The sequence below is a fragment of the Pinus tabuliformis genome, chromosome 6 (assembly GCF_031772625.1).
Source record: "Pinus tabuliformis cultivar Carrire ecotype Pingquan chromosome 6, CPIR1, whole genome shotgun sequence".
Lineage (NCBI taxonomy): Eukaryota > Viridiplantae > Streptophyta > Pinopsida > Pinales > Pinaceae > Pinus > Pinus tabuliformis.
In genome coordinates, this window is record NC_142292.1 from 1,576,852,405 (window position 1) to 1,576,870,933 (window position 18,529).

Here is an 18,529-nt window from a genome sequence, read left to right on the forward strand (position 1 = left end):
CCATCACCAGTATCATCCTTATAGGAGGAGTGAGAAGCAGTATTTTCTAGAGGAGTTCAGGAAAGAAAAACCTCCTAAATTTGATGGAGAGATGAAGGGGTCACAAGATGCAAAAGCATGGCTGCTTGGGATGAATAAGTTCTTCAGACTCCATGAGTATTCAAAGAACATGAAAGCCAAAATAGTTACCTTCAGTTTTAAAGGGAAAACATATGACTAGTGGTAAGATGTAAAGAACGTTATAAGAATTCAAGAAGAGGAGTTGGTTTGGGACGAGTTCAAGAGACTCTTGAAGAAGAAGTAATTGTTTTAAAGGTACTATGAATATGGGGAAAATGAGTTCTATGAAATGAAACTTCTTTCATATAGAAGTTCTCATACTTAGTTGTTTTCTCTAGTTAGGTGTTTTCATTGGCATGAAGATTTGCTGGATTGATAGTGGTTTCATCCTTAGCTTGCCATTTCCTCGATAGCCATGGTGTTATGGGCTCCCATTAGATTTATGATTGGTTCTTAGATTCAGTATGGTTGTGGGTTGGAACAAACACTCTAGAGCCTTGCAACAACTTGGGTGGAGTTACTAGTTACTGGAAGTTGTACCATTGGACAAACTCTTTGGAGCCTTGTGGGTTGAGTTATTTGTCCCTGGAGGTGTGGGTTGGAACAAACGTTTTGGAACCTTGATTTAGTTGTGTGTTGATTTACTAGTTCCTTGAGCCCTCGAGAGCTTAGATAGAGACTGATCATTTTATTTTTAGTGATTTCTAGACAGTGAAGTGAAATCACAGTGGTTGAGGGTTGAGGTGGTTTTCCCTTTGGAAGCCTTGGATGGTTTTATTTTGGTTTAACCCTTATGATCCCACATTCATGCCTGGAATATGGTGAGGGGGAGATTGGCTGAAAGAGAGATTTGGTTTAGCCAAATCTATGGTTAGGTGATACATGGAAGTCCCTGACTTGGTTGGTATTTTCATATGTTAATAAGAGTTATTTTCCTATTGTAATCTATGAGCACTTATGATAGTTATCATTTTGACATGATGGTTGATTTTCCATGGTTTCTATTTTAATTATTTGTTAGGTTTATATATATGGTCATATGATGTCTTTTATTTATGGCTCTCGACCTGTTTGACAAGCTACTGAATAGTTGATGAATGTATGGGCTATCAAGTGTTATTTCAACTATCTTGAGAGGGAATTAGACCTTCTTGTTGATTCTAAAATGAATTTCAGAGTTTATGATCAAATATGAATTCATGACCTGTAGCTCTCATGTTTACCATATGTTGTATTGAATGCCCATCATGGGCTAGGCATGTATAGGTCAATTTCTTGCTTCAACTTTAATTTTTTATCATTGTTATCATCATTTCCATGCTTTTTGAAAGTTACAGGAAGTTTCAGGCGGTGGTCTAGAGGCTAACATGAAAAGTGGCTCAAATCTGAGAACTGCAGGCACAAAACTGGAGGATATATGTCATAATCGCATGGAGGAAAGCCTATGAGTGTAGTTATAGTTTCCAAATCACATGGATGTAGTGCCAAGGTTGTCATTATATATCTAGGTCAATGAAAAGGATTTCATCCCAAGAATTGATCACCTGAGATGGCTATTTGGATCCTGAGTAGTACGTACTCCTTGAGGGATGTCAGAGATGTTTCAATTTGTAGGTCCCACTTCCATAGCTGGAACTTGGAGTTCAGGTCATATCATAGTGACACTCATCTCATGTTTACTCTGGCTAGATATGAAATTGGGTAAATGTGGGAGGAGGTGGTTATAATTTTCTCAATTGAAATGTGAAGGCGTGGTGAATCCAGGCTCCCTTACATTGTCGGATTCACTCTTTGGTCTACTTGGAACAAGAAATCCTCTCATATAAGTGCTAGTGGTATAACTTGTTATATAAAGGAAAATTTTTCTTCTAATATTTGACTTCATAATATAGACCCCCTCAGTTAATACATTTTGATCAAAATTTTTGAATCTAACACCAGTATGATTTTTCTCGCAATTTTTTATTTTGCCCCTATTGACTCTACCTACTATAAGAAAAACAACTTGGATAAAAATTTATGCTTCAATACCTTAGAATAGGACGTACATAGCCTAAGTATTGAAGGTAATATCATTTTTCTTGGAGCCTTTTATGCTAGAACTGCTATTAATTAGGCTATTATCCTTTGTAATAGCTCTAGCACTGACCCCTTATGGCTTGATGACGACTATGACTTAGCTAATAAATTCAAAAGAAATTTTGATGACATAATCGAGAACCTATTTGGTAGTGAGATTATCAAGATTTATAGTTCCCAAGGCCTTGTAATTTGTAATGGAATTAAAAAGTGGCATACCTCTGTCCAGATGACTTGTATTCATGGGTTGGGTACTAGCATTGTAGATTACACGATATTTGTCACCCATATTCTCAACCATGTTGCAAACTTATTCTTGCCTTTTTAAGTCAACAAAACTATAGTGATCTTGGAGCGCTTGTCTCCCTTTTTTTTATCATCAAATAAATATTAAAGAATCAAAATTAATATCTTACATTATTTAGGTCTGATAGACCGCATAGGTCTTATTGGACATTCTTCATCATCATCATCATCATCATCATCATCATCATCATCATCATCATCATCATCATCATCATCATCATCATCATCATCATCATCATCATCATCATCATCATCATCATCATCATCATCATCATCATCATCATCATCATCATCATCATCATCATCATCATCATCATCATCATCATCATCATCATCATCATCATCATCATCATCAAATCTACATAACAAACTTTTATTAAAATAAATCAAATCTACATAACAAACTTTTATTAAAATAAATAATAAACTATATTAGACTTCTTCACACCATATATTTTTAAATATTATTATACTAAACTATATATGTTTTAATATATATTTAAACTAATAATATCTAGTTAAAATAATAATAATAATAATAATTAATTTTTTTTTAAATATTTTTATAAAAATTTACCATTACATTAAAATTAATAAAGTTTCAAATTGAGAATATCAGTTCTAGAAGTGTTAGCTTTAATCAATTAAATGAATTTTCAAAAGTGCAACTTTAATCCCATGTTACTTAGTAATATCGTCACATTTTTCTATAGAACCCAATCTCAAAAGTGATAAAATGTTGCAGTTAACCCCGCACTCCAAGGGCATAATTATGTAATAAAATGACTTTATAGACTACTTTTGTATGCATACTCTTTACTCACCACCTAAAATAAATGAGTGGACAAATTATAAAATTAGTACATTAGTAAATGTGATTGATATAAATCAATCAAGTACATTTATGAGATCCATAAAATATAAAATCATAATGTACAAATTATAAAATAATTTAGTCTAAAAATATAGGATAAGTTTATGCTCACAAATTGTACTTTAATGTTTTATACTTTGTAAAAAATTTATTAGCCTCTATTACTTAAGTTCATGATTTTCATCAATAAAAAATATTATACATTGAGATCATATTTTTTTAATCTCATGAAGCAAGAGAAGAGAGAGTAACCAAAACAAGAGTATCACCTAGCTTGGGGCAGGTTTTTAGATCTACTTTTCTTTCCTTTCTTTTTGGCTACTTTCACCCATCCATTTGGTGGAGGAGTAAGCAAGGCTAGTAAGCACAAGAGTGACCAATGCTAGTTGAAAATTGTCCAGAGTCTAAGGAAGCTGATTCGTGGTCTCACTTTAATGCTCCCAATGAAGTAGTTTTACTATTTATTTCTTTTTGATTTGCTGAAATTTGGTTCTCCTTACTTTCCTAGTGAGGCTTTTGAAGATTTGAGGTTTGGGACTCATCTAAGGAGAGCATGTCATGGATCAACTCAATATCCTCCTAGTGTGAATAAAAGAAGTCCTTTTCCTACAGAGGGGGTGGCATGGTTTCCAAGCCTTAGATTTAGTCTTCCATTTTACTGGCTTTTCAATAATTCTGTAGATATCTTGTTTAATTGCAGAGGTAACAATGAAAAGTAGTATTCTCTAGGAATCTAGTATTCTCTAAGAAGCTTGATTCAATGGAAATCACATACTAAATTCATGAAAATTTATTTCAAAGAACAAAACTCACCCAAACAAAAAAAAAAAAAACAACAACACAGACTCTTCATTTTCCATACCTATTTGATATAAAAAAAACTTCTTCCCTTTTTCCAGTTTTCATTTTTATCCATGTTTCCAGTTTTCAATGGCTTACAATTTTCTTTTATTGCTAACCTTATTAATTATGAGTTGTTCATCGTTACCTAATTTTCCAGTCCATTGCTAGCCTTTTGCCAAACGTCAAATTTTAATAAATCATTGGATTTTGGGTCTCAATAATCTTCTGATACTCGTGATTCCATTCCTGTCAAAGTATTTTAATTTTTTAGGTTCATTCTCGTCTGATTCGTCCTTTTGTATTCTTCCATCGGCGGTTCAATTTCCAGCCATCACTTAGATCAACACATCTGTAAAAACTCCATCACAAAGGAATCAGCTAAGCACGAATACTACGATGGAATTACCATGGGCTTATCTACAACGTATGCGAATTAAATTAAACCAACATCTGTCATAGATATTCTTCCCAACGAGCAGATAATTTTTTTACAAAATCCAAAATGGAAGACTATCACCTCTCGTGGACAGAAAAGAGACAGAAAATCAATACCACAATTTCGAGGAAACAAAAAATGGTTATAGTGGAAGTTTAACAGGGTCGGATCACTGGGAGGTTGTCCATTATTGTTGGTGGTTATCCCCAAATTGGTTGGCTAGAGGTCTGCATTGGATTGATATCTACACAAATGTTATATGTTTCTTGGAGTGATGGAGGAAACATGAAATAGTAATTAAATGTTGACTAGACTTCTGTATTGGATTGATACATACACAAATATTATAGGGTTTTTGTAGTGACGGAGGAAAAACAATAGTTGCATATAATGTTTTAGAATTGGATTGCATGTGTTGTTTTAGAATTGGATTGGTCTCCATGGAAAATACACGTTTTGTTATACTCCATATTTTATGGCCTCCTCTTCTTTTATTGACCTTTTTAATGGGATAAATTTTCTTTGAAGACTTGCTAACTTAATTAAAAAGGCTCGCCATCTTTAAACGAATTTCCTTCACTACATAAAGTTTCTAAAATTTCTTATATAATTATTTAATAAAATTTAAATATAAAAGTAAAATTATTATACCAAAATATAAAATGTTCGTTAAAAATGGCCTTCCAATGGTATAATAAAATAAAAATTAACTTTCAATTATATTAAAAAATAAAGATTTTTTTCCCAATTGCAATAAAAAAATTTAATAAAATAAAATAAAAATTACAATTACATATGAAGAACAAAATTGTCTTCCATTTACACAAAAAAAATGCTTTCTAATTACACCCAAAAACCAGAGATATCAAAATTTCATTCTAGTCACACAACCAGACAAAATTTACGTTCTAATTACAGAAAAAGGCAAAAAATGCTTTCCAATTATATAATAAAACAAAAATTTCCCTCCAATTATATAAATGCTAACAATTGCCTTATATTTAGACAACTCGACAAAATTTTCCCTCTAAATACATTACAAGACAAAAATTACATTCCAAGACAAAAATTGTCTTCAAATTTGATAAAATTCCCTACCAGTTACACTGATATAAAACTTTACTTGCCAATTACACTAAAATTTGATTGTTTGGGTAAAGTCACGTTCACAATGGAAGAGGGAATTGTTGTCCTAGGGGTGGATGGGGATGCAAGAACAAGTAGGGTCCAATGAGTGGATGGGCTTGGGGATACATTCTTACTTCAAGTAACACATATGCTTCCCTTCAACCAAATCAAGGCCTTGGGACCAATATCTAATGATTAAAAATTTATGAGGGAACTAACATCATGGGTACCCATCAAAGTTAATATGCTTGTTATGGTCTTATCCAAACACATTTATATACATACTTCATTAATGTATGAGGTTACCTTAACAAAATAAGGCTCATTGAATAGTTAGTTAATAGAATAATATTCAAAACTAGTCAGTTTCAACCGTAAACCAGTCGGTTCATTAGCCCCAACCATCGAACCAATTGAAAAAATAGTTTTTATAAGTAGACCAACAGGTTTTGCACTTAACCAACCATAAATTGGTCAATTCCATCATAAACTGGTCGTTTTATTTCTAGGCCAGCTGCAGACCATGTAGAAGGGTGTTTCTCATTTGCCTCACACATCTCATTTGGAGTTTTTGTGAGCCTCATTGTGATCTTGGAGAATGTTGAGTCATTGCTGGAGTATTGGAACAACATAGAGCTTGGGCTAATAAGTAGCCATGATGCCTCCAAAATCCAAGGATCTACAAATATTGCCAAAAATCTATTGAAGGATGGAGTATTAACAGGTTCAAGCAACACTTGGATGGAATAGGAGGCCATGTAAAGCCATTTAGAGAACCAAATGAAGTAATAGGAAATATTAGGACAAAATACCTTCAAAAATTTGAGACTCGAGTTACTCAACTCATTGAGAAGTTTGTGACTCAAGCAGCTGCAAAGTTTGAGAGTTGAGACTCAACAAACTGATTTTGATCATGATGAGAAGTTTCAAGTGATAATGTTGATCACTAATATGTAGACTTGTAGGAGGCCAATGGCCCCATAGCTTCTAGGATTTTTTTTGGACTCTAGAGGCCATTTAGAACCTCATTGATTATATATTTTGTTGTTAATATGTATTGCACTTGATTCCATTGTTATATATTCACCTTGACATGGTATATATATGACAAAACTTTGCACATTTTGTCTCTATTAGTTTGCAACCATGGTTTTAAATCTTAAAAATAGTTTTTTTCATTAAAAAATAATTATTTCATGTGTTTTTTAAAATCAAGTCATTGAGATCTAACAAGTCCCAATTTGAACAGTTCCAGTTTGAAGCCCGGTTTATTAGGTGGACAGGCCTGGTCACCAATTTTGGTTTTGAATATTATGGTTAATAGTCATTCATTGTAAAAAAGATCTTGTCGTGATGATGAACCACAATGGATGGTCCTAAACATGTCGACAAATAAATTATGATGTGATCATCTCCGAAAAATTTCTTAGTAATCAAGATATGGATCACTTAAGCATAAATTCTAATATGACTCAAATTAGTTAATAGGTTCTCATTATAATCAATTCAATATGTAGTTAAGACTCTTGATATATAGTTATATTAAGCATAAGGATATATAATATTTTGGCAAGAGTTGTTATTCTATTTAAATCATTTCTCTTGTAGATTACCCTTATAAAATGCATGTGAACATAGATGTTTCTTAGGGTTTATCTCTTATTTTTCATAATTTTTTTCAGTTCTACACTATTTTTTATGTAAAATAATAACAATAATAATAGTAATAATGATAATAATTCTGAGTTAGATAAACTGCAAGGGATGTAAAGACTCTTTTATAACCACAAGCTAAAAACATTTAGATTAATTTTGAATTTTTTTGTGTAAAATTTGGAAAATACAACCCAGGATCTATATTCTTTTCCTAAAAATACCTAATTAAAAAATAGAATAAAATTTATTAAAAAAACCAACATAAAAAATCTTACTTAAAATAAAAAAAAAACCATGGTGATATCATTGATTGAAAATCAACAATTTTTTTTTAGTATTTTTCTAAAATGACTACAAATTTTGCAAATTAGATATGATTTGATCAAGTGCATAGGTTTCAGCCAAACCAATGTTTATAGAAGAACAAGCAAATGATTTTTTAAGTTCCGAATTTTTTTAATATTTTTAAAGATATATTATTATGTAGCACATTCTAGTTACACATACCTTGTAAATGCTAGTGTAAAAATACCACACATGTTCCTAAAACGTGCACATTGTCAAGAATGGATAGATGCTCTACAATTCAAGTGTGTTCTTCCCATTTCTTTTTTTTAAGGTTGTAAGTGAAAACTCTAACATGTGTTTGCTAATTTGATTATCTTAGCTTTAAGTTTAGAGTGATAAACTTACATTTAATATTGTCTTATAAGCTACATAACAAATGGATTAGAATAAAGGATATAATGATTTTCATAATTTACTATTAAAAATAAATTTAAGATGATACATATTAAAAAAATAATATTTTATTAGAATAATTTGCTATCTAAAATTTTATCAAAAAGAACAATATGTTATTTATAATTTAACATTAATAATGATAAGGAAATTCCATGTTAATTTATTTTTCACATTTTCTCTTTTTATGTTGTAAGGCATTTCTCTTTGAAAAGAACTCCCTAGTTGCCACTTTGCACAATTTTGTACCATCAGATCTATTATCATACAATTGAGAGTTCTTACATCCTTAGATCTCACTATTTTAACTATCAACCAAATCTTGATTTGTGTAACTGTTCATCTTATTTATCTTTACAATAATTATAATCCATGAAGATCTATCCAGAATGGGTTTCGGCAAAGAATCAAAAATCCTAATGCATTTGGAAACCCTTGTGATGGAGAGGCTCGCAAGTCTTGAAAATACTGTAATGAAGTAGATCATGCTATAGAACCATTTACAGCCAACAATATTGACGCCAGGTCATGGAGGAACAAGAGTCCATGTGTTGTTGCATAGAAAAGCCTGAAATTCTTCTTGCATAGCAAGATGCCAATGAGGCTCTCTCTTGGCCTGAGAATAGCAGGTTGGATCTGAGGATGTAGTGGTAGAAAGCATAGCAGAAAAGCATGGTGGGATAGGATGACAAGTAACATAAAGCATCTTTGGTTTCTGAATGCCACTTTTCGACCGAGTCACACCATGTGATGAGTCGATGTCACTAGTGCGGTGAAGTAGCATTCACTTTTCGACCGAGTTACATCATGTGATGAGTCGTTGTCACTGGTGCGGTGAAGTAGGTCGTCATAGTAGAACAACTGGGAATAGAAGCAGTAAGGTAATAGGCACTACTAAGGCTAATGTAGAGTCCTCCCTCCCTCTCGCTTTGCGGTAGTTCATATGGGAAATCTTCTATTAAGCTGAATTTCTAAACAAGTTATAGTCATAGTTAAAAATTACGCATGAGTAGTTCTCTATTTTACAATGTTGTCTGATAGTTAGAGTATGCGTATACATCTTGCAATAGTGAAAACAAGACTTTGTAATCACCAAGTTTATGGCATCGTGGTTGTGTTTCTAGACTTATTATTACATAAAATTTCCTTGTATTGCATTTTGGAGTAATGATGTTTTGTTAAGAAAATACCATTCTGGATTTAGTATTAGACCGATTTACTTTACATTGCATTTTGGAGTAACAAAGTTGTGTTAAGAAAATATTGTTGTTCGATGCACATGTAGGTCTGGTTATCACATTTATCTCAATTGTGAAACTTTGCCATTTTCATTTTTACAAGTTAGGTTATCACATTTATCTCAGTTTTGAAGCTTTTCCATTTTCATTTTTTCAATGTATTTTGATATTTTTTATGGGATAATTATAAGGAAAAAATTAACGATTAAATTTTAGGAATGCGGTTTGATTTTTCATTTTTTTTTTAAATTGTTAATTTTTATTTTAAAAAAAATGATTTATAATTTGTTCAATATTTACAAGATAAAATTATCTTATCTTAAAAACTGCCAAAATTTTATAAACATTATATCATTAAAAGTGTCACAAGTAAAAAAGTATCGCAACTATTTTACAACTTACAAAGCCAATATTTTTACATTTTAAGATAAATTTTTATCCTTAAAATCTTCCCCCAAAAGTTATATAATTTATGAGAAAATGTATTTTTATTTCCAAATTTATTAAATAGTTAATATCCTTAAAATCTTAACAAAGAACCATAAACTATGGTTTATGACTGAAAATATTTTTATTTCCAAATTTATTGAATAGTGGAGGTGCAAATTTTGTTTATGTGAGATATATTTTTCATTATGTATTGAATATCATTTTAAATTTATTAATTATTTTATCACATAATAATTTTGATATGTATAATTTATTAGTTTAGATTTATTTTAAAATTCATATATATTAATTATAGAAAGATTTCAAAATTAAATGAATTTATACTTAAAGGGATTTATATTTTTATGCGTCTATATATTTTAACGAAAATTAAAATGAGATTTTCTTCTTTTGCATGGAATACTGGAATGAAAATATTATTTAATTACCAGTTACAAAAATAATTAATTTATTTATATTCAACCCTATAATTTTTCATAATATATAATTAAAAATCATATAAAAACTTACTAAATTTAATTAATAAACATATAATTAAAAATAAGAATGTTTTTATATGTGGAAATGTTAAATATATATGTATATATAATATTAATATTAATATTAGCTAAAAATAAATTTCCATTTTATGATATAAATTGAATTTACCAATTCAGGCACACCCAGAGAGTTCAATTGGTCATGTAAATCATTAGATTCAAAGTTCAGATTCCCACTTAGTTCAAACCAACATAAAAAAAATGAAGAAAAAATTGGGCTATCTTATTTTAAAAACTGCCAAAATTTTATAAACACTATATCATTAAAAGTGTCACAAGTAAAAAGGTATCACAACTATTTTACAGCTTACAAAGCCAAAAATTTTACATTTTAAAATAAATTTCTATCCTTAAAATCTTCCTCAAAAAATTATATAGTTTATGAGGAAATGTACTTTTATTTCCAAATTTATTAAATAGTTAAGATAAATTTATATCCTTAAAATTTTAACAAAGAACCATAAACTATGGTTTATGATTGAAAGTCTTTTTATTTCCAAATTTATTAAATAGTGGAGGTGCAATTTTTTTAATGTGAGATATATTTTTCATTATGTATTGAATTTAATTTTAAATTTACTAATAATTTATTAATTATCTTATAGCATAATTATTTTGATATGTATAAGTTATTAATTTAGATTTATTTTAAAATATGTGTGTGTTCTATAGAAAGAATTTAAAATTAAATGAATTTATACTTAAAAGGGATTTATATTTTTATGCATGTATATGTTTTAACGAAAATGAAATGGAATTTCCTTTTTTACATGGAATACTTGAATGAAAGAGTGGCTTAATTACCAAGCACAAAAATAATTAATTTATTACGCCGTAATGCATTCCACTTTGAGAAGAACTGCTCTAGCGGCCACTTTGCAATGCTCTTCACTGTCTGATCAATTGTTAGACGATTTAAAAATCTATGGTCATTCGATCCATAGGTTAGATTGGCAATGAATTTCCTTGATTTACGTTGCTTAACTACCTGACTTCCTTGATTTACTTACATAGATCATCTACCTAATCGCTTTAATGGAAGAAATGAGGGTTTTGAAATTCTATGTTCGTTTGATCCATAGGTTGAATTGACAACAAATTTCCTTGATTTATGTTGCTTAACTACCTGACTTCCTTGATTTAGACAGATCATCTACCTAATGGATTTAATGGAGGAAATGAGGATTTTGTAAGATCCGCCATGGCGATTTTGACACCCCAAAATCAATGGAATTTGTACAGAAATAGCCTTTAGCAATGATAGAGTCATCAAAGATTTATCTTCTAGGTATCATAAAATCTCGAAATGGAACGACTTTGTTAATAATTTGGCCATGGATGACTACTTGTAGTGCAAAACAAGGGTTTCAATGAGGCCAGTTGTGTTATTATTTTTATTTTTATTATTTCTACCATCATTACTATGATCATTAAAAAAAAAATCAGGACACGAAATGCAGTATCGGGAGTGTCTCATTTATCATATTCTCATTCATTTTTCTGAGACATGAACCAAATGTGATAAAATCACCCAGAAATGGATGTGATATGATTTAACATCTTTTAATCAATATCTAGATTAGACTGAAATTTGTAATAGATCTTGGAAACTGAACAAAAACAAGTATACCCATTTTCTGAGCTTGACTTAATCTCAACACGAAGAAGATCCCAAGTACTTAGGTGTGTAAATCCAAAAATTCAACAATATTTTCGCACTATGTACAATTTCCACTTCCTGGTCCACCTGGAAATAGAAGATGTGAAGCAACCACAATAGAGTAGATTTATGCAGGTTTTAAAAATTAAAACATTGTCACTCAAGATTTTGCAAAACATGAGACTACAGTGTATTTCATGTGACACAAAAAACAACTGCAACAATAAACCATTATGTAAATGATGTTAGAAAGTGATTATCCTGTAAAGCACAAAGAATTTTTTAGGGGATGCTACTTTGGGGGTTGGTGTATAGTTTCAATGAGAATTTATTTTTTTGTGCATAATCTATGTTTCAAGTATTCTATTTTCATTTCATCATCCTGCCTGCAGTGTGGAGTGGATGCTGAGATAGATCAGGTAAGGTCTTCTATTAAGACTACCATGTATAGTAGGCCTGCATTTTTGTATGAGGTTGGAAAGGCATAATCCTTGATGTAGAAGCACTGAATCCAACTAGATCTAAGGTCCACGGGCTCCCAATGGAGCAGAAAAGACTATGATGAAAACCATGAGAGCTTGATTGGAAAAATCCAACAATTGGATCACTTTTTATATAGCCTGCTTGATGACTTCTTCACCAAGATTTTTTATAACAAGAATATTCTCTTGTACATTTGCATTAAGGAGTAATATGGTCACTATCAAGGGGTTGATCATTTAGTTTAGGACCTTAGGGAAAAACAGTCATCACATTTGTAGTTTTTTTTTTATTATTCTGACATATAGCTGGAAATATTGGGAGGTAAGAGCATGCTCTGTTTTTTTTATTTCTTTAAAATAATGACATCATTTGTGGAAATTTTTGATTGAAGAAGATTTCAAGGAATTGGGGAAGCATATTGTGATTGGATATTTATAAAATGAAACCTAACCTTGGTCATGGTAAATAAATGTCAGTGCAAGTGAAATTGTCACAAATAAAAGCAAACAAGGAAAAAAATAAATGTAACCATCTTGTTGTACTTGTAACCTAATTTTACAGTTAGTGTATAAATCTAATTTACTCTCATTACTTAAATTCCTTAGAAATTTTTATGATAACAAGAACTAATATATAATACATCCTAACTACAGTACATACTCAATATTCTCTTACCCATAATAATCCCCACCAATACAGACCTCACAATACAATCATTAGTATACACATAACAGATAGAAGCAACAACGAGGTGAATCCAAATATGAACATGGAATTTCAATAATGTTTCATAGATAAGTTATCGAGATAGATGAAATTGGTTCCGGATAATGTATTGTATAGTTTCCACCATTAGTGTTAGAGTAGCAAGAAGCCCTTCTACAAATATTTGGAAAAGGTCCTTTATGACCTTGAAAGACTCACCTCCAAGCTTGTTCCATGCTTGAACAAAAGACATAGGTTGGGGTTTATAAATCTCAATGAATAAAATGTGTAAATCTATTTGGAAATCTGAATCTTCCTTGGGGTGGTATCTTATGCTCCACAAAGGTTTGGCCATCAATACTAAGCTTTCAAAAAATGTGTTACAAATGTTGCATGCAATCTTTGTGATAAAAATGAAATCAATATGCATGTCTTCTGGAGATGCCCATTTCAATATTCCTTGGATTAGTAACTTCTCCATTAAAATGTTGTGTTTTAAAGAATTTCATTCCATTGGAACATTCTCATATTTTAAATATTTCATGTGTGTTCTAGGAAAATGGGATGATCATTCATGATATATAGAAAATAAGATCTATTCTTGCCACATTAATATTTGTTTTGACGTTTAGAAATCAGCTTCATTTAGAAAGAACATTCATGAAATTTATATTATAATTCAAAATATAAGTCATCCAAGATAGATTTCACGGTTCAGGTGCACTTACAACATTTTCAAATTCTTCACGGTTCTATTCATTTCGAGGAAACCCATCATTAAAAAAATTATCATTCTCACTCTCCTACATTTCCTTTTGTAAGAGTTTAATTGTCACTTTTGAGGGAATAATCTTTTCTTCCTTTATCATATTCTCAATCATTTTTCTGAGACATGAACCAAATGAGATCAACTCACCAAGAAATGGATGTGATATGATTCAAAATCTTCTAATAAATATCTATATTAAACCTAAAGTTGTAATAGATCTTGGAAATTGAAAAATAAGAATTATACCCATTTTTTGAGTTTGATTTAATCTCTGACACGCAGAGGGTGCTCAACACTTAGGTATGTAAAACCAAAATTTTCAACAATCTTTTCGCACTGAGTACCCTTTCCACTTCCTGGTCCACCTGAAGAGAGAAGATGTAAACCAACCACAACCGACTAGATTTATATAGACTTTAAAAAACAAAACATTGTGACCATGAGTCACTCAATATTTCGAAAAACATGAGACTACAATGTATTTCATGTGACAGAGAATATAACTGTAATAAAAAACTATCAAGTAAATGCTAGAAATTGATTATCATATAAAGCATCAAGAATTTTTCAGGAGATGCTTGAATTTGATTTATGGTTCACTGCATCATATGTTTTGGGTTCTCTTGTTCGAGTGTTTTCATCACCTTCAGTTCACATAGTTCCAGATTCATAAAATTCCACTTCTGTTTAGTGCCACTATTGAGTTGATTCTCTATTTGTAATTTACTTCCATTTTTAGGAAACGAGCAATAGATAAGTTTTAGAGGAATAGGGCACTAATCACAAGGAGATCTTCATATAGCCTACTCTAATCTTGGTGCAATTCTATAGAAGGCTAGCACATTCATATGCATGCAAGATGGGCACTCTAACCAAAGCATTAGAGTCATGATTATTGTTAACATACAACATTGGTTTCCTGCTTTATAAATAGAGGCAATATCTCCATTTTTATTTAGTTAGTTCAACATAGAGTAATGACTGACTATAGTTCAAATTTGAAGCTCCCTATATTTCCAATTTTCAGACTAACAAAATAATGATGCAATTTGAGTTATGTTGTACTTGTTGTTATAATTATCAGTTTGATGTGTTTCAGATCTTAGTAAAAATCAGATTGCAGTTTTAATGGTACTTATCACTTGTGTTAATGCTCATGCTCAACATAATCCAAGGTAGCTTCTGTGGTTGAAGCTGATATGTGCTAGTAGTTGGCACATGTGGAGCAAAGAAGGGTTGAAAGGTACTTGACGCCCTGGATATTTCAATGATTGGAAACTAATTTTGACAAGATATAGGTGATATATGCCTATGGTTAGTTACAAATCTGATTTTTGTGTTGACTAATTTGTTCCTAAGGTTTTTCTGTTATAGATGCATTTCTTGAATAATTCCAACCATTGTTGGAGATGAGGCTCATATCCAATTTTATGCGAGTGAGTTCCAATATGTTGAACGTTGTGTTATGAGATGGAGAATTTAGGAGGCATTTGGAAGGGTTCAATGCATTGGAAGGAATCAGGAAGGGCTCACTATGAGATGATGGGCTACAACATCTCATTGCACTTCCTACTTCCTACTTTCTTATGAAAATAAGATTTTGAAGTTTTGATGGTAATTTCAGTGTTATGTTGGTACAAAATAAATAGGTCACATCTGATTGCTAACATTAGGGGAATTTTGAGGTCTAAAATGGGCCTCCTAAGGAAATTATAAAATAATAGTGGAAATAATAAAATAATATTATATTATATCATCAAATTTCAGAGGGAAAAAAGAAAAAATTATTTTTTCAACTCATATTTTGAACTTATCTCCCTATGGGTTTACTCAAATTTCGAGTGGAAACACTCGTTGGATGCAAATTTTGATTCCTCATCCAAGGAGTACCCATGTTGCATACTTTCAATGGACCCTAATACACAAAAAATGAGAAATACATGGAAAATGTGATTGTAATCATGTTTTTTTTATGTATTTCTCATTTTTCATGTAGTAGGGTCCATCGAAAGTATGCAACATGGGTACTCCTTGGATAAGGAATTAGATTTTGCATCTAATGAGTATTATTGCTCAAAATTTGAGTAAAACCTTAGGGAGATAAGTTGCAAATACGAGTTGAAAAACTAGTTTTATTATTTTCTTATTTTTTAATCTTTTTAATTTTTTACTCCAAAAATGGTGAATCATCCCCCATTGTTGACATCATCATCTTAAATCCTATTGGTTCTTATAATATTTATTTTGGTTGTAAATTTTTCTTAGGAGGCCCATTTTAGACCTCAAAAATCCCCTAATGGATTGTTGCCATGTGTTGAGAATTTCAACATCTTTCATATAACTTCAGTACCTCTACCCTCCCTCTCCACTCCAAAAAAAATCCTACCAACTTGTAGTATAACAAATGTGGCAACTTTGGTAATCATGTGCACAAATAACATGTTATCCATGTTTGAAAATTCAATTCCCTCAACCTTAAAATAAAATAGCACTTGAATGGTAGGAATTAGCTTTTGAATTGTTTCCACAATAGTTGCAGATCCTAGAGTTAAAGGCCAGTGCATTCAAATTTTTTTGAAGCCCTTTTCAGTCCACCTTAAAAGAGAGAACTTGAGGCTCATATTCAAGTTTATGGGAGTGAGTTATCATTCAAGGGTTGGGAGTTGTTGAAGAATATGTTTCAATTGGTGCCCTTTTGTGAAGTTATGAATTCCTCATCTATGAATTCAATATTTTGGGATGTGAATGGCTTCTACACCACCCTGATACAAGGCCTAGAAAATATAGAACAACCAATCTCTCCCAACAATTTCATGTCGATGGATTGACTTCAACAGAGTCTTTCCTGTTAAGGTCCCTACACAGGGAAATCATCCAATTGGTGCAGAAATTGTAGCTTCTAGTGGGAAATAGATGGATTGATGAATACATGGATGAGAGCTCAAAGCTCTAGGATGTGTGATATGTACCGAAATGTGGAATTACATGCCTAGAGAAATACTAGAATGTAGTAGAGAACATTTCCATGACACTTAATGCTGTTGGAGGCCATAAACTTGGAAGGAGAGAACAAGGTGTTGATAGAAACCATGATTGAAGCATGTGGGAAATCGTTTTTACAATTTGATGATAAATCCTTCGAGGTTTTGCAAAGTGGAATCGGTCCAAAGGCCTCAGAGGGGTCATGTATGTAATTAAAGGGATATATGTTTGATCAATAATATAAGCTCATTACTTCTCATGTTGCTACTTTGAGGGTTAGTGTATAGTTTCAATGATAATTCAGCTTCTGTGCACAATATTTATCTCAGGTCATCTGTTTTTGCCTCATCGTCTTGCTTGCAATGTGGAGTGCAAACTGACATAGATCAGGTAAGGTATTCTATTAAGACTACCATGTATAGTAGGCATGTATTTTTTTATATGAGGTTGGCAATACATAATCCCTAATGCAGAAGCACTGGAGCCAACTTGATCTTAGGTCTATGAGCTCCCAGTGGAGCAAAAAAAATTATGCTAAAAATCGAGAGAGATGGATTGACAAAATTCAACAATTGGAGCACCTTTTCAATAGCCTGCTTGATGACTTCTTCACCAAAATCATTGATAGAAATAATATTCTCTTGGAAATTTGCAATAAGAAGTAATATGGTCACTATATGGGGGTTTATCATTTAGATTAGGACCTTAGCGAACAACCCTCAACACATTTGTAGGTTTTTTTGGATTTGGAATATAGCTAGAAACATTGGAAGGTAAGAGCATGCTCTATTTTTTTCTTTCATTAGAATAATGGCCTTCTTTGGGGCAAGTTTTGATTGAAGAATATTTCAAGGAATTGGGGAAGCATATTTTCATTGAATATTTATAAAATGAAACCTAAAATTGATCATGGTCCAGTTCCATGTAAGGCATCTAGTTTCATGAATAGGCATATCCTTATAGCATGGTAGGGCCATTTCCTAACTATTTGGGTGTCTAACTAGCGATCTCCATGAGGAAAAATAGTTGTGGAGCCACTACAACAAACCCACCTTTGTCTTGATTAGTAATCAGACTACAACGAGTATGATTCAAGAGATAATAGTGTGATAGGCATCAATAACATTGATTTGAGAAGCATAAGGGTTTTATGTTGTTAAATTTTGACACCATAATTACAGAACAAGATATACTCCCTAAAATGACACAGTTTTGATACAGCAAGTCGGATTGGAAGCTAACTATACTAGTTAGGAATCCTAAATGTTTGGATGAAAAATCTTGATAGAAAGATATATTTCAATGGAAAAATATATTTTTGGATTTATTTGTTTATCAATTCTATATCTAAATTCATGAGTATTAATATGAGGAATTATGAAAAAGTTTGCGCAATAGATGTTATGAAGGAAACCATGCATGGTTATTGACCTTTTGTTTCACTTGCTTTCTTGGAAATACTTATTCCAACTACTAAGAGAGTCTCAATGTGTTAATTGGGATGCATCAATGATGGTTTTCGTGTAATAGATGTTTCTTTCATAGCCATCATAACTTTGTAAACTACATAAACAAACAAG

The 18,529-nt window shown here is 31.4% G+C and overlaps 1 pseudogene; it reads left to right on the forward strand.

Moving 5' to 3' along the window:
• The first annotated feature begins 16,642 nt into the window (after positions 1 to 16,642).
• On the forward strand, positions 16,643 to 17,614 carry LOC149264821 (uncharacterized; annotated as a pseudogene).
• Positions 17,615 to 18,529: the final 915 nt, after the last annotated feature.